This window comes from Bidens hawaiensis, unplaced genomic scaffold (assembly GCF_021521415.1).
Source record: "Bidens hawaiensis isolate Kalapana, Puna unplaced genomic scaffold, B.hawaiensis_p1.1 tig00026818_1, whole genome shotgun sequence".
In the NCBI taxonomy this organism is placed as follows: domain Eukaryota; kingdom Viridiplantae; phylum Streptophyta; class Magnoliopsida; order Asterales; family Asteraceae; genus Bidens; species Bidens hawaiensis.
Window position 1 is genome coordinate 79,870 of NW_027494310.1, and position 14,418 is coordinate 94,287.

The window sequence follows — 14,418 nt, forward strand, 5'->3', positions numbered from 1 at the left end:
AAATCGATAGACGAACCTAGAAAATAACTGATGTACATAAAAATATACATCTTTTCGGCATCAAATAATCTCTAAAACTGCAATTTATGTCAAATAACATAGCATAAAAGACTACTTATCATAATAAAACATAATTTCAGGTGAAACCAAGCCCCAAACGAAGAAACAAGCAAAAAGACGAAAAAAAAGAGAAGAAAACACAAGAAAACAACGAAACACGCCCCCATGCCTCAAGAAACACGCCCCCATGCTTCTAACACAAGAAAAGACAAAATCTGGAAGCAAAAGCACGAGGCCGTGTTCATCATGCACGGGGCCGTGGATGAGAATACAGAAAAGACAAAGAAGAATTGAACACATGTCACTAAAAAGCACGGGGACGTGCCTACCAACCACGGGGCCGTTGCCACCTCACAGAAAAGACAAAACAAATCTGGCACATGTCATAAAAATGCACGGGGGCGTGCTCATCAAGCACGGGGCCGTGCCTCACTATCCAGATTGCCTATAAATAGTGGCTCATGTTGCACTCATTTGGTGTGCCTTGAAAATATTTCTATCCGATTCTCTCTTATAAAAACACACACTAACACTCACTTTAGAGATTTAGTGAAGAGTTTGAAGGCTTGGAGATCATCACCATCAATCATCATCATCAACAATCATTACCATCATTAAGAAGAAGGATTCATCTACATTTGGTTAGATTGTTCCAAGTTTAATAATGTATCTATTACTATCAATCATCTTAATGTTTATCATCATGCTCATTATGAGCTAAACTCCTTTTACCATCTAAAATATATGAAGAAGCTTTGTTTTATTTGATAATTAATCAAGATATGTGATGTAGTCTAGTAAAGTACATGGTTATATTACAATTATCTTTTGATGAGAAATGTTTCACCATCTTAAATCACTAATTCAAAGTTGGTGGTTGTCAATTCCACTGGCAATCGTTTATGATCGATTCATGTTCTTGAAAGATAGAAATACTTTGATACACTATCGAAACATGGATCCTTATATTGTACTTAGAAATGATGAGATATAAGTTATGATGTATTTTTCTAAACCTTGGTAATCCGAAAATAGCTTTGCTTAGAATATCAAATTAGTTAAAGAAATCATATGTTAACGGAATGTGTAATTATAACCTACATAAATCAACCAAGGGGAGGTTGTGTGATGAACTACAATCACCCGAAGTTGTTAGAATTGGTATTTGGGAAATCGAAGTCAATCCTAATCTTTCTACTTTACGAAACTACTTGCCAACTTAAATTGACATCATTGAGATAGTATGACATTAGGAAAGGGTGGACTTTAAAATGCGCATGCTATCTCCTTTGTGCCAAAGATGCTCACTTAAGGTTTAAGGAGCCATCTATCATATATTGCTATGACAAGTTTATCACATGTCCAAATATTAATTATCAATGTTAAAATGGAGTGGATTCTTGATCTTATATGGTAACCTTCGCATAATTGAAAAACTCGTTTAGAATTTCTTATCTTGGTCACATATATATTATATATAAGTATTTATATTTTGTAAGAAGTTTGAAGAAAATTAACCCCAAAAACGATTAAAACCTCCGATTAAAGTAAAACAACGATTTATTAATAGAAACATTTGTGTCCACGGATCGATACTTGGTTCTTACCAATACTATTCTACATATACGATAGATACACTTGCCTATTTTGTGTGTGTTTAGTCTTTGTAGAAATCACTTTTATAAATTTAATACACGATCTTGTGCAAAAGCAAATCATTTCATCCTTTCATATTTAATCGCACGCGCAACACACATCAAGTTTTTGGCGCCGTTGCCGGGGACACCGTACGTTTCTAAGAACAATCCAAGTTTTAATTTAATCATTGTCAATAATCGTACAAATATTTAACTTCTATTTTATTTTATATTTAACTTTTATTTTTTTTAAATATATAATTTTACGGCTAGCCTACTTTTTACCTTTATTTACCTTACCCTACTTTAGCTTAATTAACTTAAACCTTAGATAGTTTAGAATAGCTTAGCTTAACTTATAGTTTAACTTAGACTAACTTTAACTAACTTTTAATTTAGTGTTTAATTTTGATTTAGTCCCATGTATGTCCTCTACTTCTGAGCCTGCGCTTGTTTCTCCAATTTCTGAACCGGAACGACTCTTTCGTCGACGAACTCGTAAACGGACTACAGAAACCGCAGAAGCAATCAAAGACGAATCAGTAGACGCCACCACATCAGGAGAAAATCAAACCGAAGAAATGATAGCGGCCCAGAACAATGAGCCGAACATGAGCTAGTATGCCAAGCCAACTCTCGAGGGCTATGGCAATGGAGTGGCTCCACCCGAAATTACCGAAAACTTCGAAATCAAATCTAGCACCATTCATATGGTGGAAAATTCAGTTCAATTTCATGGTCTCCTCGACGAAGACCCTCTTTCTCACATATCTCGATTTCTACGAATCTGCGGAACCTTTAAAATCCAAAACTGTTCAGAAGATCAAATCAAACTCAAACTCTTTCCTTTCTCTCTGAGGGGCCAAGCCCTAGAATGGATAGAATCTCTTTCTTCTGGTTTCATTACCACTTGGGACCAGATGGTTGAACAGTTTCTCCTCAAATATTTTCCACCAGATAAAACTGCAAAATACCGAGCCAGCATTACCGGATTCCGGACCGATGATGACGAATCGTTACACGCAGCATGGGAAAGATACAAAAGTCTTCTAAGAAGATGTCCACATCATGGACTGCGCGTATGGTTACAAGTACAAACTTTCTTTGACCCACAATCCAGTCAAAACAAGCAATCCATCGACCAGATCGCTGGTGGAGACCTGGGATCCAAATCACCTAACGAAGCATTTGAAGTCTTGGAGAATGCCGCAAAGAAGAGTTTTGCTTACAACCCACCAAGATCTACCCCTACACATAAAGGAATACACCACGTTGATTCCAACACTCTTGTCACAGCACAGCTTGAAGCTCTCTCTAAAAAATTCGAACAACTTCAAGCCGAACAATCAAAAACCAGAATCACCTATGACACTTGTGGAGGAAGCCATAAGACAATTGACTGTAAGCAAGTCATCATGGCCATGGAAGAAGTCGATTTCATCGCTCGACAGAACAACGCTTTCTGCAATAACTACAATCCAGGACGGAGAAACCACCCAAATTTCAGCTGGAAAGACGGAGGTAACACTCAACCTTTACCCGGATTCGAAAAAAGAGCAATGAATCAACCCTTCCATCCTAAACCTCAATTTCAAGATCAAAGTTCTAGTAGCCATCAAAACCCGAGCTACTCCAAGATCGAGGAAATGCTAATCCAACTAATGACCAAAACAAATGAAGCAGAAAAGAAAGCCGACTCAAGAGCCGTTGATATCAGCGGAGTATTATTAAAACATGAAGCCAATCTCAAAAGTAAACAAGCATCACTTCAGAACCTAGAAACCTAAATCGGACAAATTGCCAGACAATTATCCGAAAGACCACCTGCCACTCTTCCAAGCAACACAATCACCAACCCGAATGTAACAGCTAACACCGTTACACTCAGGAGCGGTACAACCACTGTTGTTACACCAGCTTTAGAATCAGTTATGAAAAAAACATCTCCTGATGAAACGCAGGAAAGGCTGACTCCAACAAGCACAATACAGCTTAAGGAGCCAGTCCGAACCTATGTTCCGCCTATTCCATACCCTGGAAGACTGAAGCAGGAACGATTGGAAGCCCAGTATGGGAAGTTTCTAGAACTCCTTAAGCAACTCCATATCAACATCCCTTTCGTCGAGGCTATTGCTCAGATGCCAAAATATGCCAAGTTTCTCAAAGAAGTGCTGACAAACAAAAGGAAGCTGGAGGAGCTCTCGCATGTCACCCTAAGTGAAGAATGTTCAACTGTCCTCAAAAGCAAGCTACCGACAAAGATGACCGATCCAGGGAGTTTTACTATCCCTTGTCTCATAGGAAATTTATCTGTTAGCAATGCCCTAGCTGACCTAGGAGCTAGTATTAATTTAATGCCTTATGCGGTTTTTTGCAAAACTAGGGATAGGAGAACCAAAGCCCACCAGCATGAGCATTCAGTTAGCTGACCGATCCGTTAAATACCCTCGGGGCATTGTTGAAAACATGCTTGTCAAAATTGACAAGTTTGTTTTCCCAGTAGATTTTGTTATTCTAGACATGGAAGAAGACATAAGTGTACCTCTAACTTTAGGAAGACCCTTTTTAGCCACCGCAAAGGCTATCATTGATGTTTGCACCGGAAAACTCACTCTCAGGGTCAATGACGAGGCAATCACTTTTGACATAGGAAAATCTATGCAATATCCGCAATAGCACGATGGCACGTTATATTGTGTTGACATCATAGACTCCATCGTGAGTTGCTATATGCGAGATTCCTCCATCAATACTCCTTTAGAAACACAAGTCTTAGACAAAACACTCAACAAACCCATTTTAGAAGACGAAAATCTCAACAATAACTACGAAAAGTCAGAAATAATATACGAAATCATTGAAAACAATGAAAAATGAAAACCATCAATCGAAGAACCACCAACCTTAGAATTAAAAGAACTACCAAAACATCTCGAATACGCCTTTCTAGAAAAATATTCTCAACTCCCAGTAATTATTTTTCTCACCTATCTAAAGAAGAGAAAGACGAACTTCTTAAGGTTCTTAAAAACCATAAGAAGGCCATCGCATGGAAGATCATGGATATCAAGGGCATCAGTCCCTCCTTTTGTACTCACAAAATCCTCATTGAGGAAGAATACAAACCCGTGGTCCAACATCAAAGACGTCTCAATCCCAACATGCAAGATGTGGTGAAGAAGGAAGTAATCAAACTGCTTGATGCCGGATTAATCTACCCAATCTCAGATTCACCTTGGTTAGTCCCGTTCAAGTAGTACCCAAGAAGGGAGGAATGACGGTCGTGATGAACGAGAAGGACGAATTAATACCAATGAGAACCATCACAGGCTGGCGAGTTTGCATTGACTATCGGAAGCTTAATGACGCCACAAGAAAAGATCATTTTCCACTTCCTTTCATAGACCAAATGCTTGAGCGATTATCTGGTAAAATGTTCTATTGTTTTCTTGATGGATTTTCCGGATACTTTCAGATTCCCATTGCTCCTGAGGATCAGGAGAAAACTACTTTTACATGTCCATACGGAACATTCACCTACCGAAGAATGCCATTTGGACTATGTAATGCTCCATCCACCTTCCAGCGTTGCATGGTGGCCATCTTTCACGAAATGATCGAAAACTCTATGGAAGTTTTCATGGACGACTTCTCATTCTTTGGAAACTCTTTCGATCAGTGTCTGAAAAACCTAGACAAAATGTTAGCTAGTGTGAAGAAGTAAATCTTGTGCTCAACTAGGAAAATTGCCACTTTATGGTAAAAGAAGGCATTGTTCTAGGTCACAAGATTTCTCAAAACGGACTAGAAGTTGATAGGGCCAAAATAGAAACCATATCCAAACTTCCGCCGCCAACTTCAGTCAAAGCCATTAGGAGTTTTTTAGGTCACGCAGGTTTCTACCGCCGCTTCATAAAAGACTTCTCAAAAATCTCAAGACCTATGACCATACTTCTGGAAAAAGACGCACCATTCTTCTTCTATGAGGAATGTATTGAATCATTCAATACATTAAAAAACAAACTCGTCAATGCACCAATCATGACCACACCCGATTGGACCCTTCCATTCGAAATCATGTGCGATGCAAGTGACTTTGCAGTTGGAGCCGTGCTCGGCCAACGCAAAGAAAAACATTTTCACCCAATTTACTATGCAAGTAAAACTCTTAACGTTGCACAAGAAAATTACACCACAACATAAAAAGAGTTACTAGCAGTAGTATTTGCCTTCGAAAAATTTAGATCATACCTAGTTCTTTCCAAAACCAAAGTTTACACAGACCATGCCGCCATACGATACCTCTTCAACAAGCAGGATGCCAAACCCAAACTTATCAGATGGATTCTACTACTCCAAGAATTTGACATCGAAGTCAAGGACAAAAAGGGAGCAGAAAATGTCGCCGCAGACCACCTTTCGCGCTTAGAATGTCCAACTCCTGACAAATTTCACAAAGAAATTATTAACGATAATTTCCCACATGAAATTCTTATGCGCATTCAAGCAATCATAGAAGAGAAAGACGAAAGTCCTTGATATGCCGACTTCGCAAATTACTTAGCATGTAGGATCCTTAGAAAAGGACTTACCCACCAACAGCGGAAGAAATTCTTCTCCGATCTTAAGTTTTACTTCTGGGAAGATCCATACATGTTTAGGATAGGAGCGGATCAAGTCATTCGTAGGTGCGTAGCAGGCAAGGAGGCCTTAGAAATTCTCAAACACTGTCATGAAGGACCAACAGGCGGACACCATGGTACCGCCACCACGGTCAGGAAAGTGTTTGATGCAGGATTTTTTTGGCCCACTATATACAAAGATACACATACTTTGATCCAAGCATGCGATGCTTGTCAAAGAGCCGGGAACATCTCATCAAAAAATGAGATGGCTCAAAAAGGCATTCAAATTTGTGAAATCTTTGATGTATGGGGAATAGATTTCATGGGCCCATTTCCCACCTCATTCGGAAATAAATACATCCTTGTAGCAGTCGACTACGTGTCTAAATGAGTAGAAGCACAAGCTTTTCCCACTAACGATGGTCGAGTAGTTGTACGATTTCTGAAAAAGTTATTTTCAAGATTCGGTACTCCGAAAGCCCTAATCAGCGACAAAGGTACCCACTTCTGTAACACTCTGATGGACAAGGTCTTAGCACGGTATGGGGTCCATCACCGACTGGAAACACCATATCACCCTCAGACCAGTGGGCAGGTAGAAGTCTCGAATCGAGGAATTAAGAGAATTTTGGAAAAAAGTGTGGGGATGAATCGCAAAAATTGGGTAGAAAAGTTAGATGACGCATTGTGGGCCCTCAGGACGGCCTACAAAACTCCCATAGGAACGACACCCTTCAAGCTCGTTTACGGGAAGGCATGTCATCTACCAGTAGAGTTAAAACACAAAGCCTACTGGGCCCTTAGAGCAGTGAATTTTGATCTAACGTCCGCCGGAGCAAACAGGGAAGATCAAATTCGTGAGCTCGAGGAACTAAGAACACTGGCCTATGAAAATTCCTGGTCCTACAAATAAAAGTCTAAACGCATACACGACGCTCATTTAAAAGGAAACAAAAAATTTCAAACTGGCGACCGTGTACTGTTATATAACGCTCGTTTACGTCTTTTCCAGGAAAACTGAAGTCCCGGTGGACAGGTCCATACATAGTTGAATCAGTTTTTGACTATGAAACAATCGAAATTTCAAATCCAAACGGCCAGAAGTTCAAAGTAAATGGACATCGATTAAAACCATACATCGACGGTCCACTAAAAGAAGTTTTGGAGGTATTAACCCTCCAAACTTTTTAAATAAGAAATTAAGGAAACAAGGTCTGGCCTAGACCTTCACTAGGCCTTGTAAAAAAAATAAAAAAAAAATAATAAATAAATAATAATAATTTTTGACAACCACGGGGGCGTGCCTTCAAAAGCACGGTCCCGTGCCTAAAAATGCGGGCCGGCATCTACGCTGCAAAAATCTCAGTTAGACTGGTTTGTAACTGAATTGTCAGAGTAAAAACACGGGGGCGTGCTTCTAACAACACGGTACCGTGCTCGGTTTTCTGTTTGGTTATAAAAGGCACCTTGTGTCATTGCATTTCTTGCACAAACCAAAACCAAAACCAAAAACCTCTGAGAATTCAACTTGCCAACTGAGATGAGTGAAGCAACCCCATTTCCCGACATCCGAGAAATGACGCCCGCCATGTTTCAAAAACCGAGCTTCTCTAGAAACTCCAAGAACTCGTGAAAGAACTCACCGAAATGAACCTCCTTGCTGAGATGCGTCTTGTGCAACTCACCGAATTAGTGGAAAACATGAAAATGGAACTTCGAGACATCAAAGAACAACTCCGGTTTCAAGTTCTCGGTTTCACGTATTTTCCACCACCAGGACCATTCGGAGGAGGAGAGCCTTTCGGGAACTCTAGGAAACATAATTTTCTGTTTTTATGTATAAACAAGTGCATTAAGCACAATGTGTTAGGACTTCGGGCTTAACCCGATTATTTTTCTTTTCTTAGGAAACCCGGGCTTATCCCGTAACTGTTCTAGGACTTTTATTTTAATGAAAATTAATTTTTAGATGACCAAACTTCCAAATTATCACAATAAACGTCATTCTAAAAATTCCGGATCTTGAATCGTATTGAAAATTAAAAGGAAATTCACTGAGACAAAAAGCACGGGCCGTGCTTTCCTAAGCACGAGGCCGTGGTCACCCCAGAATCTTCAGCATGATACGCGCTGACTCCATACAATTCTCTGACTCAGAAACATTTATTCCTCTAACAGCACAGGGCCGTGTTTTTAAAGACACGGGGCCGTGTTCAACTTTCCAGTCTTTATATAATGCATGCATAAATTCACTATTTCATTCACACCAAACACAAATTACCTAAATGAAAGGAAAACGGGTTGAATGGAGGCCAGTGAAAAAGGGGAAACAACATGAATCCTCCTTCCTTGAGGAGTAAATCATGAGACTCTAATGCATCGTAAGAGATCAATTTGAGAGCAATATGCAAACCGAGGCTCGAGTAATCGAGTTAATCAACAAAGTCGACCTGCTTAGGTTCGAGAACTTCCATGTTGTGGATGGCCACCACAAAGATGTGACTTCCAAACTTAACTTTCTCAACCGAGAAATCGTTACGCTCAACAAAAAGCTTGACGAACCTTTGGAAGCCAAACGAGCACCACCACACATCCAGGACTTGTTCGGAAGTGGGGGCCGTTGAAGTTCTAACTTTGTTTCATGTTGAAGTTGTTTCCGCTAGTACTATGTGTTAGGATCCGAGAGTTGTTGTTGTACTTTTCATTTCTTCTATCTTTAATTATGTCTATCTTTAATTATGTCTATCTTTAATTATGTCTTTAGTTTTATGTTTTAATGAAATTTAGGATTTTTAATTACCATGTTAAAATAACCAGAAAATAAAAACCAGCTAACCAGTTCGACAAAAAAAAACAGAATCTAAATAACACTGTCTGCACTAAGCAGCAAGGTACCGTGCTTTCAATAGCACGGGGCCGTGTTTTTGGTCACAGAGCAGTTACGAGTTTTAAATGAATAAAATAACTTTCTCTAACCACCAACCCTAATAATCACTGCGTTCTGAACCGGAAAACCGCCGAATATCCAACATTTTGCTAATTTCTTCATCAAATCTTTGATTCTAAACCTAAGGTATGTTAATTTAACAAATTGCATTGTTCAAATTCATCATTCTAGGTTTAGGTTAACCCTAAAATCGCTCAAATCGACCAATTCGGGTCAAAACCCGAAAAGAATATGGGTTAATTTGCTTGCATAGATTGTTGAATAATTGATAGTTAGGGTTTAATTGAAAGAAACAAATTTGAGTTTAGAGTTTTAGCATAAATACCCGACACACCATAAAACCTAATTTATATAACCGGTCGAAGGTTCGAGTATGTGAAAGTTAGTAATCAATATTAGAAACACGAGCCGTGCCCAAAACAACACGAGTCGTGGTCAACAAAAAGTCAAACATCAAAGGAAACTGTATCAGAGGCACCAGCACGGGGCCGTGCTTTTTAAAGCACGGCACCGTGCTTTGCTCTCTGTTTCAGCAAAATTGCAAATCTTTCACGAATTTTGGCTAATTTGAGTGTAAATTGCAGATGGCCGAGTATGGGGACGAAGTTCATGCATACCTAGTCTTCGGAAACCGCAAGACAAAGGACAGACAGGCAAACACGCGATTAACTTATCTAAACAACAGGTACCCCGAAGCCAATTTCCATGCATGTGAAGAAACTCTGAGACACGTCAACCAATGAGACCGCTATCAAAACATTGTGAAGGGACCTTGGAGACGGGTTTTAGGCCAAACAGGGGAATCAGTGATGGAACTTACAAAGGAATTCATGGCCTCATTCAATATAAAGAAGAAAAAGTTTGACATGTGGGATAACGCGGCAATCGAATTCCGATGTTGGGGTGTATGACATAAAACTTCTGTCACCCAACTAGGAGTTGATTTGAGAATTTACACGACCTAGGAAACCGACTCAGACATCTGGTACGAAGCTAAAACAACATTTACAGATGAAGGTGATGATGATGAAGCTGAAGCAGGTGCCATAAGGGAAGAAGCTTGCGAGCAGTTGAGTTATGGAACAACAAAGTATAGACCGAGCGTTTCAAAAAGCACAGCACCGCGTGACCCGCTCATGAGGTACATCCACCGTTTGCTGAGTCACACCATCACAGCTCGAGGACAGAGTGAAGGGGTTGTCAACCTGAGGGATCTTTGGGCATTGTACTTCATGAAAAACGAACTACCATGCAATATCACTATGATATTTTGCAAACTTTTCATGACAAATGCTACTGCCCGAGGAAATACCCCGATCTTCGGTGGTCCCTGGATCCACAACCTCTACAGGGCTTATGGTGCAGACACGGAAGGAACTCCAAGCCCAGACCCGATAGCTCTCAACCTTGATTACTGTGAAAGCATGCAGATGATTCAGCAAATCAGCCCTGGTGTGTGGAGATTTTATGATTAGAACAACCAAGTTTGGGACCCAGAAGACCCGGCAGAGATGATGATACAGGATGTGCATGAGAGACGACAATCACCACCCAGATAGCACTGCCGCCGAACTTACCATCAGAGTGGAGGCCCATCTTCATCAGGGGCCGGTCCCAGTTCGTCACACGATTGCCGATACTCTCTCAAGGGTATATATGGACTTATTGATCAATTCTCAGCTAACACTACCATCTCATTTGACAGGATTACAGAGCAGATGGCTGCCTCAGATGCACAGTGAGCAGCCGAATATGCAAAGACGAGGCGAGAGATTGATCGTTTGGGCCATTGCATGGACAGGCAGTGAGGACCATTTGACCCGGACACGGGTAACTGATGACTGGCGGCACTGGTAGGTCGGACACGGGCATGGGTTGGTAGTATTTCATGAACTTATGATGTGTGTTTTTAAACAATTTACTTTCCGTCGTACTTGTTTGTTTATTTTTATGTTGGTTTGGATATCTTTATGGCCGTGGGTGCCAAAGACATTATGTTAGGTACTAATTTAGCCCGATAGGGCAAAGGGATGGATGATTACATACCCAATTTTCAGCAGTTTATGCTTGGTTGTTTGTGGATGTTTGCAGTTTTATATTATACAGGTACAAAAACAGGAAAACGGACGAAAAACAGGGGATGCTCTGTCGAAATTTCGTTGACCCATAGGGAAGTAACTCTCCATTTTTACCCATAATACTCAATTAGAATTTTTATATTTCCAAGAATCTTGTCACATTGAGGACAATGTGAGATTCAAGTGTGGGGAGGGAAATTACTTGATCAATTGTTTGTCCAACTAATTATAAAAATTCTCTAAAACAACAAATATTTTTGCAGCAAACAAAGATTATTCTAAACCTAAAAAGAAAACCAAGAAAATTTTTTGCAAATAACCAATCATAAAGTGAAAAATTAGAAAGAAGTTTTGTAATATTGAGAATAAATTTATGCAAAATATGGCGTTAATACCCAATTCCTCCGTTACTGTGAGATAAACCTCATGCCATATAAATATTTTTTCGGAAGCTTTGAGTGAGTCATATGTTTCTTGTGATTTAGAACTTGTCGCAATTATTTATTTCAAGACCGCACGAAGAGTTGTATAAGGAACAATTCCATCAAACCCATTACCAAATTACAAAACCCAAAAAAAAAACGATCACTTTATCCATTTTCACCGCTAAAATACAACACTGGTCTTTTACCGGCAGACCCTAAAGAACTGGAAATGCATTCTTTCGATTTCAGTTTCCTTTGCTGCATACACTTCACAAAACCTAGGTTGCCTCCAGAACTTAGTGAGAGAATCTTTCTCTTTAGCAATGAGGTGAGAAAAAGTGGCGCCAAGACGAACAAAGGCCACCATTCTGTGGAATTTCCAAAAATGCAATGAAGAGAAGAGCAAAAAGATATGAACGATGCTTAGGTTGCGGAAACTGGTCCCGCGAAGAAAGATGTAGAAAAAGTCAAACTCAGTCTCAGCATGAATATACCGAACTAATGAGGATGGGGGCTATTAGGCTCAAAGCCGAACGATCCATTAGAGTTGGAAGTTACATTCAGAACAGGATTGAAGAAGAATAAATCCACAACCTCGATAAAACTGGTCTTGACGATCTGACCTTAAAAGAGTCATTAGGTATATAATAAAAAAATAAAAAAAACTCGGAGAAAAGGAGTTAACCATTGAAGACATCTTAAGACTCCCGACAATCAGTAGGAAGTTGTATTTACCATCCTCATTAACCCTTGAACCGCCACAAAATACCAATTCCTACTCACACTAAACCAAAACCCTTTTACCTTCTGATCTATGCAACCCTTTAAAAGGTGGAGATCTGAACTTGTTACAAATTTATTTATCACATGTTGCATTTCGATTAAGAGTGTTCACATACATACATCACAGGTATGATCAGATTTAGAACCGAGTGTGAGTGAACATTATGAGAACGTGACGTTTTGCATAAACGGAAGCTCACAAAAACAAAAGTTCATTCTTAATTATCACTAAAAATTTGGTTATTTTGTTTCATCTTCTTGGAAGCTTATTTAAAGGATGGTTATAATCTAAGCTTGCTATTTTTAGAGGATATTTATAAGAAGATTGCTTGAGGACAAGCAATGTTCAAGTGTGGGGATGTTTGATGTACATAAAAATATACATCTTTTCGGAATAATCTCTAAAACTGCAATTTCTGTCAAAATAACATAGCATAAAAGACTACTTATCATAATAAAACATAATTTCAGGTGAAACCAAGCCCCAAACGAAGAAACAAGCAAAAAGGCGAAGAAAAACAGAAGAAAACACAAGAAAACAAAGAAACACGCCCCCATGCCTCAAGAAACACGCCCCCATGCTTCTAACACAAGAAAAGACAAAATCTGGAAGCAAAAGCACGGGGCCGTGCCTACCAACCACGGGGCCGTTGCCACCTCACAGAAAAGACAAAACAAATCTGGCACATGTCATAAAAATGCACGGGGGCGTGCTCATCAAGCACGGGGCCGTGCCTCACTATCCAGATTGCCTATAAATAGTGGCTCATGTTGCACTCATTTGGTGTGCCTTGAAAATATTTCTATCCGATTCTCTCTTATAAAAACACACACTAACACTCACTTTAGAGATTTAGTGAAGAGTTTGAAGGCTTGGAGATCATCACCATCAATCATCATCATCAACAATCATTACCATCATTAAGAAGAAGGATTCATCTACATTTGGTTAGATTGTTCTAAGTTTAATAATGTATCTGTTACTATCAATCATCTTAATGTTTATCATCATGCTCATTATGAGCTAAACTCCTTTTACCATCTAAAATATATGAAGAAGCTTTGTTTTACTTGATAATTAATCAAGATATGTGATGTAGTCTAGTAAAGTACATGGTTATATTACAATTATCTTTTGATGAGAAATGTTTCACCATCTTAAATCACTAATTCAAAGTTGGTGGTTGTCAATTCCACTGGCAATCGTTCATGATCGATTCATGTTCTTGAAAGACAGAAATACTTTGATACATTATCGAAACATGGATCCTTATATTGTACTTAGAAATGATGAGATATAAGTTATGATGTATTTTTCTAAACCTTGGTAATCCGAAAATAGCTTTGCTTAGAATATCAAATTAGTTAAAGAAATCATATGTTAACGGAATGTGTAATTATAACCTACATAAATCAACCAAAGGGAGGTTGTGTGATGAACTACAATCACCCGAAGTTGTTAGAATTGGTATTTGAGAAATCGAAGTCAATCCTAATCTTTCTACTTTACGAAACTACTTGCCAACTTAAATTGACATCATTGAGATAGTATGACATTAGGAAAGGGTGGACTTTAAAATGCGCATGCTATCTCCTTAGTGCCAAAGATGCTCACTTAAGGTTTAAGGAGCCATCTATCATATATTGCTATGGCAAGTTTATCACATGTCCAAATATTAATTATCAATGTTAAAATGGAGTGGATTCTTGATCTTAGATGGTAACCTTCGCATAATTGAAAAACTCGTTTAGAATTTCTTATCTTGGTCACCTATATATTATATATAAGTATTTATATTTTATAAAAAGTTTGAAGAAAATTAACCCCAAAAATGATTAAAACCCCCGTTTAAAGTAAAACAA